We start from the raw sequence: 20,582 nt of genomic DNA, 5'->3' as shown, positions 1-20,582 counted from the left end.
ATGAACGATGAACCCACACCAACTGGAGATTTATCGAGCTGCATTGCACAAGAAAAAAAAAATGTCATTTTAAAATACCTTAAACTGAAACACTTAAACTGGAATTGTAATAGTTGGGCAATTATCCAAAAAACGTGAGTCAGACAAAACAAAAGAATATAAGAGAAACTTAAGAAGATAAACAAGCAAAGTTCTTCTGGATTGCGTGAGAATGATTGCATCTGGCTTGACATTTGTGAAAGGACTTTTTTTACGCAAAACCGAACACCGCAACGCAACCCTTCCCCAGCTATGGAGCAACAAGCAATGCAGTATATACACGTAAAGTCATCACACTCCCATCCATGGAGGGCTGACATGATGGCCTCGAGGTATGCACACTTGCCTCGAAGCCGTCTAGCCTGGGTTCGAATCCTGACCTGCTATAAAACTGTCACCCCGGTGTTTCACAGACAGAGTGATCCATGAATGTGGGTGCCATCCCGAGGATGGCCTGCCAGCATTAATGGGTTTGCCTGTCAGCATTGGTTGGTCGACGTTAAAGATTCCATGGCGATCTTCATGAAGAGTCGGTGAGCTATCGCTGGCAACCTGGACAAATTACAAATTCCTACCCTCACTTAAAGAGGGCACTGCATCAGCGGCACAGCCATGCCCTTGGCCAATGATGCTACCCCACAGCCTTGTGGTGCATATGAACGAATAAGAAGACTTGCATCCGCTATTTTGGATTACTAGTGCGTAGCCGTACGTGCAAAAAATAAAAATAAAAACTCAAACCGCATGCCAGAAACAACAACCACACATGCCGTTCCTTCGCTCTCGCGAAACAGCTGAAACGGATGAAGAAGAACGATATCAAAACTTGAAAAGGCACATACTCAGGTACCCAGTGTCAATTGTGACATCATATAAAACGAAGAAGAAGAATTGTGACAGCAATTGTGACGTCATCGCACCGTGTCTTGTCATTGGTTTGGTAAATAAATGGCCATAACTTGGGAACCACTTGTCCGATTAATATCAAAACTTGAAAAGGCACATACCCAGGGCCCCAGCAATATACCTGCCAAGTTTCAATTAGATCGGACCAGTGGTTGTCGAGAAACAGCGGTCACAGACAGACAGACACACAGACATTGCTGGAATTATAGATAGATGAGCAAACAAAGCAAAGCTACACGTGAACTCCATCATTGTTATCCCATGCATGAAGTGAAATGACGGGTAAAGCAAATGGTACACTTTGTCTGTCTGTCTACAGATGTCAATATATGATCGAGGAACTACTTGACTTCAATTGATTGTCACATTTGGAACACTAGAACATGAATGGGAACATGAATGGGAACAAGAACCTGCAGTTTAACAGCACTTCGGCTGTGAATTTGATAAATTGTACAAATAGCATCCTGATTGCGCATGTGTGCGAGGACTAAGGTAATTTTTTTTAGTCTGTCTGCCTGTCTGGAAGTTAAACAAAATTGAAAATCATTTCAAACAGGAAACTTACTGTTTTTTAAAGACGTCATAAAGGACACAAACAATGGGCATGAAGGACTAATGCAACGTGTTAAATAAGATGGTGTAAAATACGCTGCATCAACGGTGAACTTCCCCCAAAAGTTGTTTTTTTTACTACAACCTTTAACACCTTTATTTAATTTCAATTTAATGATATACTTCAACACTGAAGAATACAAATCACCTTCTTGTCACATCCAGAAACCTCCAGTTTGGCAGTACTTGGACAAAATATTACTCCGTGTTACATCATCTCGACCAATCACATTTGCCACTTGCACTCTCACTCAGCGTTGGGGGACTATCAAGATTCAGGAGAAATCACAGCTCGTAGGAAGTATAGATCAAGCTCGGAAATGCAAAGCAACAGTTGAAAAGAGCCTTCCCATTTCCTCAAGACTGCATGGGTTAAGGTGTTACATGAACTCTCTAATTGATCAATTTTTTTTAATGGTGAATTGCTGGAGCAAATAATTGCCAGAAGGAGTTGCCAGAGCAAATAAGCATCATGTTAACGTACATAACATGATGCTTCTCTGTTCTGCTAACAGGAGTTTGTGTGTGTCCTTGATATGTTATCAACCTACTTTTGCTCCAACAACATTATATCTTAACCGTTCTTCAAAAGAACAGCCACGTCACTGGTGCAGCAGCTAGACGCCAACTGATTGTGTGCATCCAAACTCTTCCATGCCTTCATGTATTCCAGGGTGGAACAACTTTTTGTAAATACAAGATAATTCACTAAATCTGGATATAAAAAGGGTTAATGGGGGTCGCGTTTTATCTCCATTATTTGCCAGAGATGTACAAATGTCCTTTTTCTGACAAATGAAGCCCTCTGTAGTCAGGAATAACTCGTGTTTCCACATGAAGCGTTTTGCAGCACAATGGGCCATCTATTCTGATGTGCCAAAGGGGGTAAATGGAGTGGAAGTTGTGCAATATAAAATTAAGAAAACTAAAAGAAGGAAAGTGGATAGGAGCCAAAAGAGAGGCAGTGGGCGCCCGGGGGGAACAAGAGGCATAATACGTGGCGGGGTCAAATTCCCACTATTTTTCCATGTTTAAGAAATAGATTGGGCTAATAGGATGGCCTGGAAGCACGCACACTTGCTTCTAAGCCATCTATACTGTATTTGAATGCTGTCATTGTGGGATTTCGCAGGTAAGGGTGATTCATCAATCTGTGTGCTCTCCCTCGGACGGATGGTAAACCGACGTCTTTCCTGCCAGCATTCGTTGTTGGATGTTAAAAATCCCATGCTGTCCTTCGCAAAGGGTGGACGAGCTGTCGCCGGCACCCTGAGTGAATTCCATATTCCTGCCCTAACTACTGCTAGGAAAGCAATGGTAAACCATCCAGGATAACCTTTGCCAAGAAACTGCTTCGGCACAACAGAACCTATCTTGGGGCAGAACACCAGAATACGAGCCTGGTGTTGGCTTATCAGTTAAGGCAGCTGCCTTAAGATCTTAGGGTCTTGAGGTCGAGCCTCTGTCATGCTGTTACATAACACCAGGTAGGTCCAGCCTGGCATTGGCTTAGTGGTTAGCGTGGCTGGCTTGGGATCTTAGGGTCCTGAGTTCGATACCCATTGGCCACTGGATTAATACCAGGTGGGGTTGACGCAGTCTGTCATCCTTCCGAGGTTGGCGAAATGAGGACCAACTTACTCGCAACAGGAGGGCACTGCATCAGTGGCATGGCCCTGCTTCCAGGGGATGATGCAACCAGCAGCCACAAAAGCTGCATGCAAAACAACAACCAGAAAACGAATAAATAGATGGCTCTTAAGACAAGTGTACACCCAGAAGTTGTCAAGGAAAAATGATTTGTAGGTTGAAAGATAGCGTCAGTCGTTTCCAAATTAAAATATGAACCATTCAGAACAACCAAGCGAAACCTCTTGTTTTTTTTTTCTTCTTGTCTATAGTTTGTGAAAGACTTGAACATATATTGCATGAAAGATAATAACAATTGATGACTTTTTAATGAATAATGAAAAACTTAAAAGACTTTGATAAAATTACAACAGTGCATCAGATTCTCAACCGTGGTTACAGCATCAAACAGCAGATGCCAAGACAGAAACACAAGCATGTTGACGAATATGCATCTTTTGGTTAATCTACAATCAAATTGTATTTGGATCATTGAGATCACATGACCCCCCATGGACCATCACATGTGTTTGTGTGTTTATTCTCGTTAATTTTAAAACCGTTCAGCTTTTGATCCCCAAGCAGCTTTTCTCGAGGAAAAACATCTCTGGCAAATATTGGAGATAAAGCAAGACCTCCCCAGTAATCCTACACGTACCCAACTTTTTTTTTTTTACTTGCATGTAACTTGTCAGTGAACGGCAGTTTTGCGTTCATCATACTTCACAAAGTATTCACACCCCTTAACTTTCGTAAAAATTTTGTTGTGTTACAACGTGAATTTAAAATTGAATAAAATTTTTAATTTTTTGGTCAACGATTTGCACAAAATACCCCATAATGTCAAAGTGAAAACACGTTTTCAGACATTTTTACAAATTAATTAAAAATGAAATAAAGAAATATCGAATTTACATAAGTATTCAACCCCTTCACTCTGACACTCAAAATTGAGCTCAGGTGCACCCAATTTCCTTTGATCATCCTTGAGATGTCTCTACAACTTGATTTAGAGTCCACCTGTGGCCAATTCAATTGATTGGACATGACTTAGAAAGAAACATACCTTTCTATATAAGGTCCCAGAGTTCACAGTGCATGCCAGAGCAGAAACTCCACTGTGAAGTCCAAGGAACTGTCTGTAGAACTCAGAGATGGAAATATGAGGAGGCATAGATCTGGGGAAGGGTATAAAACAATTTCTAGTGTGTTGAATGTTCACAAGAGCACAGTGAGCTCCATCATTAGGAAATGGAAAGAATATGGAACTACCCAGACTCTTCCTAGAGTTGGCCATCCAACCAAACTGAGTAATTGGGCAAGAAGGACCTTGGTCAGGGAGGTGACCAAGAACGCAATGAGCAGTCCGACAGAATTACAGAGTTCCTTGGGTGAGAAAGGAGAACCTACCGGAAGGACAACAATCTCTGCAGCACTTCACATGTCTAGGCTTTATGGGAGAGTGGTCAGACGGAAGCCACTCCTGAGAAAAAGGCACATGACAGCATGCCTGGAGTTTACAAAAAGGTACGTGAAAGACTTTGAGAGCATGAGGCAAAAGATTCTGTGGTCTGATGAGAAGAAAATTGAACTCTTTGACATTAATGAAAAGTGCTACGTCTGGTGGAAACTGAATACAGTTCATTACCCATCTAACACCATCTTGACCATGAAGCATGGTGGGAGCAGCATCATGCTATGGGGATGTTTTTTAGTGACAGGGACTGGGAGACTTGTAAGGATAGAGGGAACAATGAATGGAGCAAAATATAAGCAAATCCTTGAGGAGAACCTGCTTCAGAGTGCAATAGACCTGAGACTGCGGCGAAGATTTACGTTCCAACAGGATAATGACCCCAATTGTACAGCCAAAGCAACACTGGAACGGCATCAGAACAAGACGTGAAAGTCCTTGAGTGACCCAGCCAAAGCCCAAACTTTAATCCCAATGAGAATCTGGGGAAAGACTTGAAGATGCCAATTCACCGACGCCTCCCCCCCCCCCTCCAACTTCACAGAACTTGAGCAAATCTGCAAGAAAGAATGGGAGAAAATCCCTAAATCCAGATGTGCAAAGCTGATACAGACATACCCAAGAAGACCCGAAGCTGTCATCACTGCCAAAGGCATTTTTACACAGTATTGACTCAGGGGGTTGAATATTTATTGACACAAGACATTTTAGCTTTTCATTTGAAATTAATTTGTAAAAATTTCTAAAAACATTTTCACTTTGTCATTGAGGGTTGTTTTGTGTGGATCGGTGACAAAAAATTTCATTGCAATCCATTTTAAATTCAGGCTGTAACACAACAATATGTGAAAAAAGTAAAGTTGTGTGAATACCTTTTGAAGGCACTGTATGTGCTACTTGTGAATGTCTGCAGCTGAAGAGGAACCTGGATAGGGTTTGAAACTGCAAAGGGCGTGTGTAGCTTTTCTTAGTTACTTTATGCAGCTATCTTTGGCTAGAAGATCAAAGGGGTTAACTTGTTGAAATCCATCCACCTGGGCTAATGGATTACCGGAGGTGAGAGCTGATTGGTTATTTCCTCCAATGACGGGTGAGGGAAGTGATTGGGTAATGTATATTGTTGTGGATTTGTGGTTCGAGGCTCGCCATTTTGGGAACAACTCGGGTCCCTTTGGAACGCCCGGTCCTGAGGCCACCAGGCACATACAAGTCAGTGCACTGGCAGGTTGCTAAGCAACCACAAATGCTAATTGGTGCTGCCAATCCGGGCAGGGTTACACTACTTCGCGTAATACATTATCTGTGGACGGCCGAACCAATTAGGGTCTCGTGCCCTCAGCGCACATCCAGATTACTGCTGAGCAGTACAGTGAGTGTGTGCTAGCTAACAAGAGCAAACTAACGGGGTCAAACTTCCTGCCTAAACTAATGTGCAGACTATTCTGGACCAATGGGGAAAAGACAAACACAGACAAATCGATACATTTATAAGCAATTTATTATGAAGCAAGGGCAAGGCGGCAAGGTCATGTGGTACAATAAAGGGGTTTTAATCACGAATATGTACAGAAGGTAAAGCATGGATTTGTGGGTGTGGCAAAAAGAACATAATTATTTCCACAAAAAAGGGAAGACAGAGCAGAGCTAAACCGATGTAAACTTTTACAATCTTAAATTATGCTCCACATTTCAGGTGCTAGCAGACACACACCAAAGGAAATGAGATAGTCCAGAAAGAGGAGAAGCAGTTGAGGTGGAAGCGACCTTTTTGTACCTGGCACGGTCGATGGACCTACGCAACTCAATCGCTTAGGAGGGGGGAGGAGAGAAGACAACTTGGGTGTCTATGGTACATGAGTGGGAGGTGCAAAATGTGATGCAGATGAGGTGCAGAAGGAGGTGTGAATGGGTGCAAATCAGTAATGCTCTTTCAGTGATGAATCCACAGTGGATGAGACAGCAGATGGGAGGGAAAGATGCATGTGAAGATAGCTTAATGCGGCATGTAACAGTCCGTAAACGTGTTTTAATGATGATTGTGGCAGAACGCCATGGGATCCGAGCACCGATGACCTGTTGATGACCCAGCAATGACCCGGCAACTCCTCAGCAATGACTCAGTACCGCACGCTTGGCTCGTTCTTGGTGACTCGCACTGTCCTCTCAGCTCGGCTCTCATTCGGTGAGTCTGGCGCTCAGCTCGGAGAAGACAAAGGCCAAAAGACAAAGACCCTGATTAGCTCTCTGCTTCTCTTCTTATAGAGCCTGGGGTGAAGGAGTGAAAAGTCAGATCAAAAGACTCTGGAGGCATTTCCATGAGTCCCCGTTATCGCGCAGACCCCACCACATGAAGTAGCCCCGCTCTGCTAGACTCCGGAGGCGGTAATGGCCTCAGTTTCTCCCAGGCTCAGCAACATAATGGTAATCCATGATTTATATGGGGCACGGATTTTAGGGAGCATTCTCCAGCCACGAACGTACACTGGACTCCACTTGAGCATCATTATTTAGAGAAGAGTCAGTGCTACCCCGTTGTTGCCAAATGAGTCCCAGCGCACACTTGCGCTTTGAGCTACACGCCAAAGTGTTCTGACTCACAGGCACCCAATATGTCCACTGTTCTCTGGAATCGCCATTGACTACCGTGAGCATCCAGGGAGATGATGGCAGTTGCGGCAGATGTAGGGAGGTGCGGGGAAACGCTGTGGTGTTTGTGTTAAAGTTATTGAAGCATTGGGAGTAGTTGAAGTGATTGTGGTGATGAAGTTGAAGTGGTTGCGGCGTTTGTGGTGAAGAGGTTGGGTGTAGGTTATGTTGGGATTTTTTAGGAGGTGTTGTGGGGATCATGGTGAAGGTTGTAGTATCATAGTGAGCATGGTGATGGTCTGAGGTGAGGCTTCGGTTAGTTAATGGCATGCAGTTTGAACGGGTAAATGGCGTGCGTATGCAAATGAGGCTGCGGTGGTATTCATTCCTGTGGCTCCTTCGGTAGCGTCACTGGTCTGGCATGCATGCATGGTGGGGTTCGTGTGTGAAATAAAGTAAAGTAAAATAAAATAAGTGAAAGAATAGGGGATTGAAGACCTAACTAAAAGACCTACGCAACACATCTTGTCCCATTTACCCACTAGACATAATGGAAGGGCAAACTGAATGACTATCTCAGGATCGCTATATATGTTGGGTGCCATTGCCGTGGGGGGAGTGTCGGCTTCGCAGAACCATTATATATATATATATATATATATATATATATATATATATATATATATATATATATATATATATATATATATATATATATATATATGTTTTTTTTTCATATGTGACTTTCAAAACGGAGTCCTCCCAGGGCTCAAAATATCTACATCCGTTTTGGTAAGGGATCATGATTCATGGGCCAAGCTGTGAGGTCTTCGTATTCTCAAAAGTTTTGTTCTGAGGGCTCTTTTCAGGATCGTCATTGAGCCCTGGACAGTTTCCAACTGGAGTTCATTTGAAGTAATGTTCCCAGGGATGGTTTTAAGATCTCCGTGAAGTTCCTCTTTATTATTCCCGTTGTTGCAATTAATAATTATCACTGGTAATTTTTGGCATCCAGGGTCTTTTGAGTTCATTTTTGAGGTCTTGGTACAGTCATTTTCTTGATTTTTGCATTGTTTAAGCCAAAATTGCCAGGTACTGACACCTCAATTTGCAATGCATTATTTTTTCTTTACTACCTAAGTCCAATATCTGGTCGCAATGTCTTGTTTTCTATGTTCACAGTTGATAGGGTCATCAGGTAGTACGTGAGCCTTATTTCCTTGTTTTCAGTGATTGCTTTTGGTTCGTGTTTCCATTAATTTTCTGAAAATGGGATATTAATATTTTTGCAGATGTGCCAGTGGATGACTCTACATACTCACGTCAGAACAGCTGTGCCTTTGTGTGCACAGCTGTTCTGACTTTTTTTTTTTTTTTACATCCCAATATGAGGTGGCTCATACTTTCTGTTTCTACCTTGCAGAACCTACACTTGTCTGATTGACTGAGACCTGCCATATTCTTAAAGCCATTCGTGTGGTGTCGTTGGTCTTGGGCATTTATTATGATTAATTCTCTGTCGCAATTAAGTTGACCTCTTCTTCGCCATTCCAATGAGCCTTCTTTGTCTATGCCAAATCTGTCCAATTCTTTTTTTTTCTTCTATACCTCCCTGCTCTTTTATCATTGTCCCAGTTGTCAATGTATTTCTCTTGATATTTCATTTAACATTTTTTGCAATCGTTGGGGCTGTATTTGTTGCTGTTTCATGTGCGACATCTTCCATTCGCATCTGTGTTGAGAAATTTTTTGCTCGGTGGGTTAGGGATACCTTTTCTGGAAATTGCTGTCTTCATGTTTGCATACAAATTTGGCTCACACAAATCTGTTTAACTTTTCACATACTCACTCAATCCTACAGTTGTCATTCTGCGCAGTTTGCTGAGTTCCATCAGGCCACTACTTCATTCCTGTCTCAGCATGTACATTGGTGGGATGCATTAGTTTTTGTAGAACATTTTGTGGATGGTGAGGAGTTTCCTTGATTTGATATCTAGTTTATTGATTTCTGCTTGTGGCCAGTTTATTATTTTGCAGCTGTTTTGGAACACTGGTACTGTGAGTTGGTTTAAAGTTTTGATTTTGTTTCTCTGGAAGAGGTACAGTATGTTTTCAGGATCAGCCTTGTTCTATGCAAGTATTCTTTAGCGCATTGTTTTGCGCATTTGTTTGTGACATATTTGGTGGCCCTCTTCGACTCAGATGTATTTTTGTATGACTTTTGTTGTCTAGCTCCTGTATTGTTGTATTTAGGTCGATTTTTAAAAAAATCCAATTTTGTTGGTTTACCTTGTACAAATGTACACTTGGACAACTTATCTCGGCCAAAATTCCATTTGCATAATGGTTCACAAATTTTGGTTGTTCTGCCAATTTTTCGTTTTTTGATGCAAAGGGTTTTAAATCATCCATGTGCAGTAGACCTTTCCTGTCTCTTTTGCCATTCTTATATTGGATGTTAGGGTTTATCCATGTCCTTAGGCCTAAGTCACATTTGCCACGGCGGCCGTGGGGTCTACAAAATCTATGGCCACCAGCAATTATAGGGCGCCGCAGTATTTCCATGGTCACACAATGTAGCGGTCACATATGTTTTTATTTTTCGGGGAGCTGCACGGCGTATTTATAAATTGTGGACACCAAAAACGTGGGGGTGCCGTACGGTCTTTGATTTGATGTCGCATGGTGACCTTAGGGCGTTCCTGCGGCAGCCATAGAATTTTCAAGGCAGACGCAAGGTAGCCTCAAGGTGCCCGCAAGGCGACCGCAGGGGGGCCCTAAGGCAAACGTGCGGCCAGACGGATGGTAACGAGTGGGTTCTTTATTTTTTTTAACCAGTTATTTTGTTTCCGCTTGTCGAATTGCTACGGCGAACGTAGAAATGAAAAAAGTTATAACTCCGTGCTATAATTCCACGGCGACCCCTATGGCCTGTAAAATATAGCCAAATGGCGTAGGGCCACCCTGAGGCCACCGCAGAAACTCTGCGGCCGCCGCACGTTTCTGTCAATTCAGAGAGCGTACGGCCGCCGTATCCTCGCCGTAGAGTAAATGTGACTTAGGCCTTACTCATTAAAGAGGTTGCTTAGTGGGTCGAGCGCCAGGCAAAACAGGAGGGGCAATAGGCTGCCACTCTGAAAGATCCCACGATATATCTCCACTCCTGGTATTTTGATCTTTCCTTCCGAGTGCTGCAATATCAGTGTGGTGTTCCAAAGGTCCATTGCTTTATCCATCAGTTTTATTACTTAGAGGTTGATCTTGTACACTTGACTGCATTTTATCATCCATGAATATGGGACACTATCAAAAGGTTTTTGTAGTCCATCCATGCTGTGGACAATTTGGTTCTTCTCGTTTTGCATTTTTTGTCTGGCCTTGTTTAGTAATAGGTGGTCTATGGTTCCATAGCATCGTCTTTTACATCCCTTCTCTTCTGTCTCTTGGTCTTCTTGTTGTGTTAGGTGGTGGTACATCATTTCTGCAATGATACCTGTTAGAAGTTTGTATGTTGTTGGTAGGCATGTTATTGGTCCATACTTGTGAAGTAGCTGCGTTTCTTTAGATTTTGGAATGAGGAAGGTGTTACATTCTATGAGTCACTCATCCACTGCTTTTTCCTCTTGGATAAGTTTGTTGAATGATCGAGCGTAGTGATTGTGGAGAGCATCTAGTTGCTTTCACCAGAAGTTTGGAATTCCATCCGAGCCAGAGCTTTTCAAATTTGGCATTTTTCTAAGTTACTAGTTGAGCAGGTTGGGTGTGTGACAAGGACAAGTTGATTGGATTTTGGTGAAGAATTGCAATTGATTCCTTTTGGAATCGAGACAGCAGTTCAGAATCGGAATCGATTCTCAAATTTCAAGAATCTCCCAAGCCTATGATACAGTAGTTTGCTCTACAAAAATGTTTGAAGCCTACATCTCCTCATCCTATCATCAACCTCATTTACAAATGTGTCCACTCTAAATGTGAGAGTAGGTGTTTGTATAGCATTTCACTTTGAACTCATTCTGACACCAGCTATTTCACATGTCACCGAAGTGTTCTTGGCATGTTTCCTGGAGGAATAATCTCATTGCACGTGATGCTGCGACTGCTACTTTAGCATTGAGCACCAATTACTGCTGTACATTCTTGTGGGGTTGGCTGGGGAAAATGTACGTCTGAAATCTTTCACGAACCGGTTGGCCATACCTTAGGTTCGACTGATAATAATTATAACAAAATATCTTTGCACGTCATGAAGGTTTAAAACGTCAGATTCCACAGGACTACAATATGCTTGAAGAGGTTTGTATTGTTTTTTTGTAGGGAAGTAAAAAATATGCATTTATTTTTGCAGTCTCTAAGGTTCAGAGGAACTTTCAAATAAATGAATGAAGAAAAGAACATGACATGCAAATACAAATGTAAACTTTCTTGGCAGTTCGGGGCAGAGATAAGTTTTGCTTTGGATCCCTGAGTGGCCTCTTGTCTGTTCTTCCAAAGGCCGTTATAACAGCTGAAACAGAATTCCAGAAGGCATCAGCAAACACAAACACACATCGTGACTTACACCCACCCCTGCCCCTGTCCCCACCCCTTCTCCAGACCCCAAAAGTATTCTAAGTTTACTGGCCTCCTGGTTTCACCATTATCAGGACACCTTGAGGGCCATTGTTGATGTGAGAGCCATGCAGGAGGTCATGATCATTGGTCCAATCTAAAGCTTAGCCTGACTACAAAGTGTCAGAGAAGTTTCCATTTGTATTTATATATTCTCAGTTTCAAACTGCTGCAGCCAATAGATGAGAGATATTGTTCATAGCAGGATGAAAGACGTCGTTGGCATTGAGTTTACAAACAAGAGAGCAACCATGCCTCCATGATCCCAGGGCTGTCCTTTGGCCGTGCAGTGGTCACATATCCACACAATGAGTGTGACGATGCCCTCACAAGAGTGAAACCGGTTGGCCAGTTTATTTGAGATAAATATTTCGGGAGGCAGGAGGGAGTCAGATGTGCTTTTTCTCATCAATAAAACTTGTACACCTCTGCCAGAACAACTGAGAGGCCATTCAGCCAGCATTATGTAAAGTTTTTTTCTTTTCTCCAAATGGGCAAGAAATTTCCATTTGTATTTACATTCACAGTTGCAAACACCTGTTACCAATCCTCGAGAGCTGTGAGCAAGGCTGCCATCATATTTCAGATCTCCACCAGGGAATTACAATGGACCATCATCCTAAAAGGGGCATATGTGCATAGTCACATTCATTTTAACAAGTTCATATTATCACACCAGAGACATGATTGGCATTGTGTTTATGGGGTGTGAAAAATAAAATAAAACATAGTTAACAAAAGTTATATCCGCAGCATATGATAAATGTAGTCCAGTCGAGAGATAACTGGAAGGTGTTAGAAGTATTTCACTCTTCCATGAGTATGAGATTTTGCATACCAGAAATAAATAAATAAAAGGTGTGAAAGCAGAGAGTGGTATTAAGACAGAGAGCAAACTGTGCACAGGTAACCATGGAAACAGGCATCATACAGGCCACACCGGTGACTTACGAGTGACCAGCACATGATTAAAATGACATTCAAGGTGAACATAATATAACCTGAACAGCACAATTGTATAGTAAACAACACCAAAGACATCCTTCCACAGCTTGTGGATCCTCCTCCCTTTCCTCCAATTCTTCCTTTGTCGCCAAAGTCCCAGCCATGCCCTTCACATCATAACCCCTTTCATCGACCATGACATTGTCTCTGATTGAAACACAATATTTGGACAAAAGGACCTTTAACGATTTTCCCAAACAACCACGCAAGTTGCCATTGTCTCGAGTTCTACCTCCTGCAGATGCCATTTTGTGCGTGAGCTTTCATTCATGCTGTTAACAGTGTTTCCATTGACGTGGGACGATGGGGAACCGTCACACACACACACAAACAAGCAAACGTTCTCACGGTGTCCCAATCCCAAAAGGGGTATAACGTTTGCTGGAACAATGTAATACGGATATATATATATATATATATATATATATATATATATATATATATATATATATATATATATATATATATATATGTCACATTGAGAGTTCATTCTATAGTACACTTGATTGGGAATTTAATGAATCATTGCGAATCCAACATTTAAGCGTGGTGCAAAACAGATGAGAAGAACGACTTGGCTTTCTCTTAGCGAGCTAGCTATTGTATGCAGCCTGTGGCTGCTGGTTGCATCATTTTCTGGGAGCACGACTGTTCTGCTGATGCAATGCCCTGTTTTACAAGTACACTGGTACTTATTTCGCCGACCTCGGAAATGATGACAGGCTGGGTCAACCCCACGTGGTGTTAATTTAACGACGGACAGGGACTCAAACTCAACACCCTGAGATCTTAAGCTCGCCACCTTAACCGTTAAGGTAACACCAGCTTTCTCTTAATTATGTACTAGTGCATGCCTGTACGTGTGTGGCCGTACATGCAAAAAAAAAACTTTCAAACCATGTGCCAGAAACAACAACCACACAGGCCGTTCCTTCGCTCTTGCGTGCCCATGCGTGCGTGCAAAAAAAAAAAAACTTTCAAACAACCACACAGGCCGTTCCTTCGCTCTCGTAAACAACGACTGGATTGGGGCATTGTGTTTAAGAAAATCGAGAAAGTACAGAGATCGAGAAAGAAAGAATACAGTAAGTCGATAAATCGAGAAAAAAAATCGAGAAAGAATACAGTAAGTCATCACTATCCGGAAGTAAGCATATCGCAGTAACGATTATTCGCAATTTAGTTTTAATGGCCAATTATTCAATTAGTGCCAACGTATTTTGCCTTTTCGCAATGTCATCACAAGGAAAAACACAAAGAGAAGAGGAGGAGAAAGAAAGAAATAAAGAAAGAAAAAAATGTACGTGCAAAAATAAAAACAACAACTTTAAAACAACCACAAAGGCTCTCGTAAACGACGACTGGATTGGGGCATTGTGTTTATCTATAAATGCGCATAAGAAATCGAGAAATTATTAGAATACAGTGTCATCACTATCCGGAAGTCCGTACGTTGTAACCCGTAATGGGGAACGCGGCTGAGGTTCCCTCCCCATCGGCCACGCCTACGCAGCAACGTGTCCTGTCATTGGTTTGGTACATAAATGGCCATAACTTGGGAACCACTTGTCCGATTAATATCAAACCTTGAAAAGGCACATACTCAGGTCTCTAGCAATATAGCTGGCAAGTTTCAATTAGATCGGACCAGTGGTTGTCGAGAAACAGCGGTCACAGACACACAGACACACTGCTGGAATTATAGAGGTAAAATGGTGTGGGTGGTTAAATTCGGAAAAGAAGGGCAGAGTGTTGGAAGAACAGGAAGGGAAGAGAAAAGACATGGGGAGGAGAGAGGCATCAAAGCAGGGCAGGGAAGGAGCATGTATGAGAAGTATGCTATATTGTGCATACGTATTAAATAGATGCTATATATTCAACTGAACTGGAGGAAAGTGAATATTTATCAAGACCCCAAGGCCTGCAGCATTTTTTTCCCCTTCATTTTCTGTTTCACATTGTAACTTGTCTCCAGGTCACGTGTAAAGTGTAATGCGTCGCATTGATCCCCTAAATCCATAACGATTACTCGGTGACGGATCTTCGGCGTCCAATGCGAACGCCTTCTATGGGAAATCGTCATCTCGTGTGAAATGACGTCATGTTAAAGTCACATTCGCACGTCACATTTTTCGTGCTGCAAAGTTCTGAAAATAATTCAGAATTCAAATAATTTTTGACATTTCAACGGAAACGGATCAACGTACCATTTCAAGGGCTGGACGTCATTGCCTCCTCCTCCGCTCGGGTGGACACCCCCTTATCAGCTGGCAGACGTTGCCTACACGGCGACAATTCAGGACATGGTCAAGAATTTGTACCTTCACAGTTATATTTTCATCCACAGTATTTTATGGGCGACTGTGATGGGAGGAAACACGTCTTATACGTTTTGATATATTAAACCACGACCGTGACACGTGGCATGTGACTAATGCTAACTTTAGCCTGCAACGCGCGAGCGCTCCGAGACGTCTCAATGACGTCACAATGAGAAACGCATTTTCGTCTGTATTGGGGGAGAGTGGCTGAAGGGACACATTCCAAGATTTGGACCAAGGAGGTGCCAACTCACATTTGAAACGAGTCTCCAACACCAAAACGGCCATTATAGATGATGTCAGCCAATAAATCGAAAGAGCAAAGAATGTTCAACTTTGGGAGGGGGGTGTTCAGTTACCATGTTTCTTGTACAGTGCTCCGCCAAGTGGCTTAAGCACTCAAGCAAGCACCCCATTCAAAACCGTCGATAAGGAACGGCTGGCTTGATAACTGAACACACCCCTAACCTGCTCTCCACTCTCCCCCATCAATCGTCATTATTTATCATTTTGTGATAATCGGAGTAGTTATGGATAAACAATGTTGAAATGATCATGTAACAACAACCTCTCGCACACATACATGAGTAATCTGTGTAGCCTTTTGTGGATGTTTAACACTTTCTTGGCACTTGTTCCTCATTTCTGCTGAATATACCGGACATTTACCATGATTATCTCATTCTCCAGGCACTTGTGGTCTACCCACTGAAACTATAACGAAATGAAACTGGTGCAGGCTATTTTTCTGTTCATTTTGCAATCGTGCTTGATTTTGCACATTGTGTGGCTATCATTATTCTGGGGTCACGAGTTCGAATCCCATATACATTGTTTCTTTGTCCATTGTCTCCAAATGTCCTTGTAATAATCTCTTTGAGGATATGTACTCAAACCATCATGTACTTGTAATTCATATCAAAGTACGTACAGTATAGCAGGCTCCCAATGCCCTTGTGTAATATAAACAAGCATCAATGAGCTTCAAACACTACCTGTATATATGAAATTTTTCTCCTGCTCAGCTTGCATGTATTCATAGTCATTGCCATGAGCTTCAAACTCTACCTGTGTATATGCAATTGTTCTACTGCACAGCTTGCATGCGTGGTAGTTGCCAGAGCTTCAAACACCACCTGTATATATGCAATTGTTCTAGTGCTCAGCTTGCATGCATGGTCGTTGCCATGAGCTTCAAACACTACCCGGATATATGCAAATTTTTACCGTTCAGCTTGCATGCATTCATAGTAGTTGCCAATGTTTTTTTTCTCATGTCATGAACAAACTTTGGTACATCACGGGTGATGAAGGTGGGGTCAAGTTTCATCGAAATTGCATGTGTATTTGATAGGTCGAAATGATTTAAAATTCTGTAATATTTTGTCCAAGTACTGCTGAACAGAAAGGGTTTTGTAAGTGCCAGTCGGCGATTTGCATTCCACAGTGTTTAAGTGTTGTTGTTGTTCGTCTTTCGGCTGCTCCCGTTAGGGGTCGCCACAGCGGATCATCCGTTATGATCCGCATACTGATTTGACATAGGTTTTACGCCGGATGCCCTTCCTGACGCAACCCTGGTCACCTCTTACGACACAGGGATAAGGATTGGGTTTCGCCATGATTCCGGGCTGCCCTACACCCTCTCATAGCGCGGCCCGGCGCAGAGCCCCCGTCCTCAAGCGATCCTCCAACCCAAGCCTCCGAGTAGCCAGATTACAGGCGCACGCCACTATGCCCAGTATACAATGTTTAAGTCTATAATTCAATTGAAATGAAATAAATATTTTAAAGGTTGTAGAAAAAAAAACCTTTGAAGGAAGTTTACTGCCGTTGATGCAGGATCTTTTACACCACCGCATTTAACACGCACATTAGTTATCCATGTCTGCTGCTTGTATCCTTCTTGACCTCCTTAAAAATCGTAAATTTCATGTTTGGAATGATTAGTTCACCTGCAACGTAGTTCCGGGGAGTTTATGGGATGGCGCATCCTCCGTCCGTCAGTAGGTCTGTCTGTCAGTCAATCCATCCGTCAGTCCACAAATATTTGCAACTTCTTCTCTGAAACTACACACACGATTTCGATGAAACTTGACCACAACCTTCATCACCCGAGATGTACCAAAGTTTGTTGATGCTTTAAAAAAAAAATCTGGGTCTAAGGGTGTTTACGGAGGGTGTAGTGGAGCGATGGTGGGGGTTGCCCCCTACAATAGATGTTTGCTATAACATTTGCTCATTGGTACATTTTGCTGATTCCATCCCATGTTGACTTCCTCCTCAGTATCATCATTCTACCAGGTGAGCACCCAGGTGTATTGCCCCTATCTATAATTTTATTTGACTGCCAGATAGGCAGACAGACTAAAAAAATTCTCACTCCTCTGTGCACATGTGCAGTCAGGACGAATTCAGAGCCAAAGTACTACTAAACTACAGGTTTGTTTTCCAATTCATGTTCCGATTCATGTTCAAAATGTAATATTGAATGTGCAGCGTAATGAAGTTCTTCAGCGTTGCAGACAGAAGTGACCGATTCCTCCCCCCAAAATGTTATCAAATCCTGTAACAAGCAAAGTCTGCTGTTCTTTGTTTCAGCCGAGAGCATAGATGATTTATCCGAATGAGTTGATTTCATATCTTATAATTCTCACGATTCACATTCAACTTGATCCAGGAACAACTGACAAAGTGATGCAGAGCCATTGTCCAACTTATCATCCTGGTGGTCCAGATCCAGATCGTTTAATCATCGGGCTTGTTAGGGGAATTGTAGTAAGCCTCTATGGTCACCCACGTTATCCTCTCTCCTCACCATGTGACAGCAATAACCAAGGACATTTTGCTGTATGATATAAGACAGAGGTTACCAATGTGCTTATCAAACACTAACAGAGAGCATGCCACGTGTCTGGAATTTCTGGTGTTCGACAGAAAAAAAAAGTTTCTGGAACAAAGAGAAGCAAAGGCAAGAACATCAAGATTAATTGTGTGCCAAATATTCTAAAACGGAATCTTTTTGCTTGCCATCTTGGCCAACTGCTCTATAGAATGGTGTGTGTGTGTGTGTGTGTGTGTGTGTGTGTGTGTGTGTGTGTGTGTGTGTGTGTGTGTGTGTGTGTGTGTGTGTGTGTGTGTGTGTGTGGGTGTGTGTGTGTGTGTGTGTGTGTGTGTGTGTGTGTGTGTGTGTGTGTGTGTGTGTGTGTGTGTGTGTGTGTGGTTGGTTGTTATCTCCATAATTCTGGTTTCAGAAGGTGGAACAGAGCCGTCTCAGGACTTGAAGTATCCACCTTCGTTGCGGTGAAGGATTGTGATTCATGGCCGAAGTTGTAATGTGTTGTTCTCAGAGTTTTGTTCCGAGGGCTCTTGTCAGGATTGTCACCGAGTCCCGGACAATGTCCAACTGCAGTTTGTTCGTGGTAATGTTCCCAGGGATGGTTTGTAGGATCTTTGAAAGCTTCTTCTTTGTCATTCCTATTGCTCCATGAATCAATGGAACAATTTCGGTGCATTTTCAGCTTCCAGGATATTTTCACTTCATTCTTGAGGTCTTGATATTTGGTCATTTTCTTGATTTCTGTGTTCTTTAGACCAAAATCACTGGGAACTGAAACCTCAATTAACAATGCCTTGTTTTCCTTTTTGTATCTGAGTCGTATGTCTGGTTGCAGTGCTTTGTTTTCTATGTTCACACTGGATGGGATCATCGGGTCGTACATGAGTGTTATGTAGATGTTTTCAGTGATTGCTTTTAGTTCATGTTTCCATGAGTTTTGTGGAACTGGGATGTTGAATTTCTGCAGATGTGCCAATAGATTACTCTACATACCTTGTTGTGCCTTTGTGTGAAGAGCTGTTCTGAGATGAGTTTTTCACATCCCGATAGGAGGTGGCTCGTGCTTTCTGTTTCCACCTTGCAAAATCTACACTTGTCAGATTGGCTCAGTCCTGCCATTAAAAAAAGCCATTCATGTAGTGTCCTTGATCTTGGTTATGTATAATGATTCATTCTCCGTCCCATTTGAGGTGACCTCTTCTTAGCCATTCCAGTGATCCTTGTTTGTCGATCCCCAATATGTCCAACTCGTTTAAAAAAAAATATTTCTCTGCTCTTTTGTCTTTCTCGCAGTTTTCACAATATATCTTTTGTCACAATAAATCGTTTCGTCTTTATCTGTTGATATTTCATGGTATATTTTTCTTTTGTCTTTTCTGCAATCAATGGGGCTGGATTTGTTGGTTTTGGTTTGGTGCTTGACATGTTCTATTCACAGCTGAATTTGGAAGTTTTTTGCAAGGTGAGTGAGAAATACCTTTTATGGTTTGCTGTGTTCATGTTTGTGTACAAATTGTATTCGGTCGACTGTTGAACTTTTCACATTTACGTACTCTGTTAATCCCAGTCATCGCCCTGTGCACTTCATTGAGTTCTATCAGGCTGCCACCTTCTTCTTTCCTCGGCAGGTACATTCTCTGGATGCACTAAGTTTTTGTGGAACATTTTGTGGATAGTGAGGAGTTTCCTTGTTCTGATATCTCGTTTCTGATTTCCGCTTGTGGCCAGTTTACGATTCCGCAGCTGTGTATGTATGTATGTATGTATGTATGTATGTATGTATGTATGTATGTATGTATGTGCCATCTGCCACATGGACACATTGTGTTACTTCCAGCAATCACAACCAGAAAGCACCGTTGATGAAATTAAGCAGTCGGGGAACGTATTAATGTGATTATGAAATTCTCCTGAATTAAATTGGACCAACGTCATGATGATGACCTCATCACGACGGTGTCATGCATGCCAACCCCGAAGGGCGCCCTATGAAGGGCGAAACCAGCTCGGCGTCTTCGCTTTTCATCTGCTTGGTGACAGCTTTTTCCTTTGTCTTACATGAACTGCTGGATGCCTTGGGGGTTGGCAGGTACGACTCCTTCGTGATATATAAATATGTTTACCTCCGTCACCGCAGGTGAAGGAGGTTATGTTTTCACCCCTTTCTGTTTGTTTGTGTGCAGGATATCTCAAAAGTTGTTGACGGATCCGGATGAAATTTTGTGGACAGGTTCAGTGTGTGAGAAGGACGAACTGATAAGATTTTGGTGAAGATCCGGATCCGGATCCGACAACTAGAATTTTTTAAGTGATTCTTCACCATTGAGAGATAGGGCCAAAAATGATATTTAGCACGATATCTCAAAAAGTTATGGATGGATTCACACGAAATTTGGTGGACAGGTTGGGAGTGCCACTAGGAAGAATTGATTCCATTTTAGTGAAGATCCGCATCCAGATCTGGATCCGAGGATTATTTAATTTTTAAGTGATTCTTCACCATTGAGACATGGGGATAAAAACGATATTGCATGATATCTCAAAAAGTTGAGCACGAATTCAG

The 20,582-nt window shown here is 42.3% G+C and overlaps 1 long non-coding RNA gene across 9 annotated transcripts in view; it reads right to left on the bottom strand.

Moving 5' to 3' along the window:
- Positions 1–6,143: 6,143 nt before the first annotated feature.
- LOC147018811 (uncharacterized) overlaps positions 6,144–20,582 on the bottom strand; it is a 69,399-nt gene continuing 54,960 nt past the window's right edge. For 6 of the 9 annotated variants that reach the window (XR_015062538.1, XR_015062540.1, XR_015062536.1 and 3 more), the window contains 3 exons: positions 15,070–15,143; positions 12,395–12,476; positions 6,144–11,753 (listed from right to left, as the gene is read on the bottom strand). This is a non-coding gene — a long non-coding RNA (uncharacterized LOC147018811). The other 3 variants (XR_015062541.1, XR_015062534.1, XR_015062533.1) reach the window with 3 other exon arrangements.

The sequence above is a fragment of the Eptatretus burgeri genome, chromosome 10, assembly GCF_056783735.1.
Source record: "Eptatretus burgeri isolate ZD-2024b chromosome 10, Ebu_testis_v1, whole genome shotgun sequence".
NCBI classification, from domain to species: Eukaryota; Metazoa; Chordata; class Myxini; order Myxiniformes; family Myxinidae; genus Eptatretus; species Eptatretus burgeri.
This window is presented reverse-complemented; position numbering and strand designations above follow the sequence as displayed.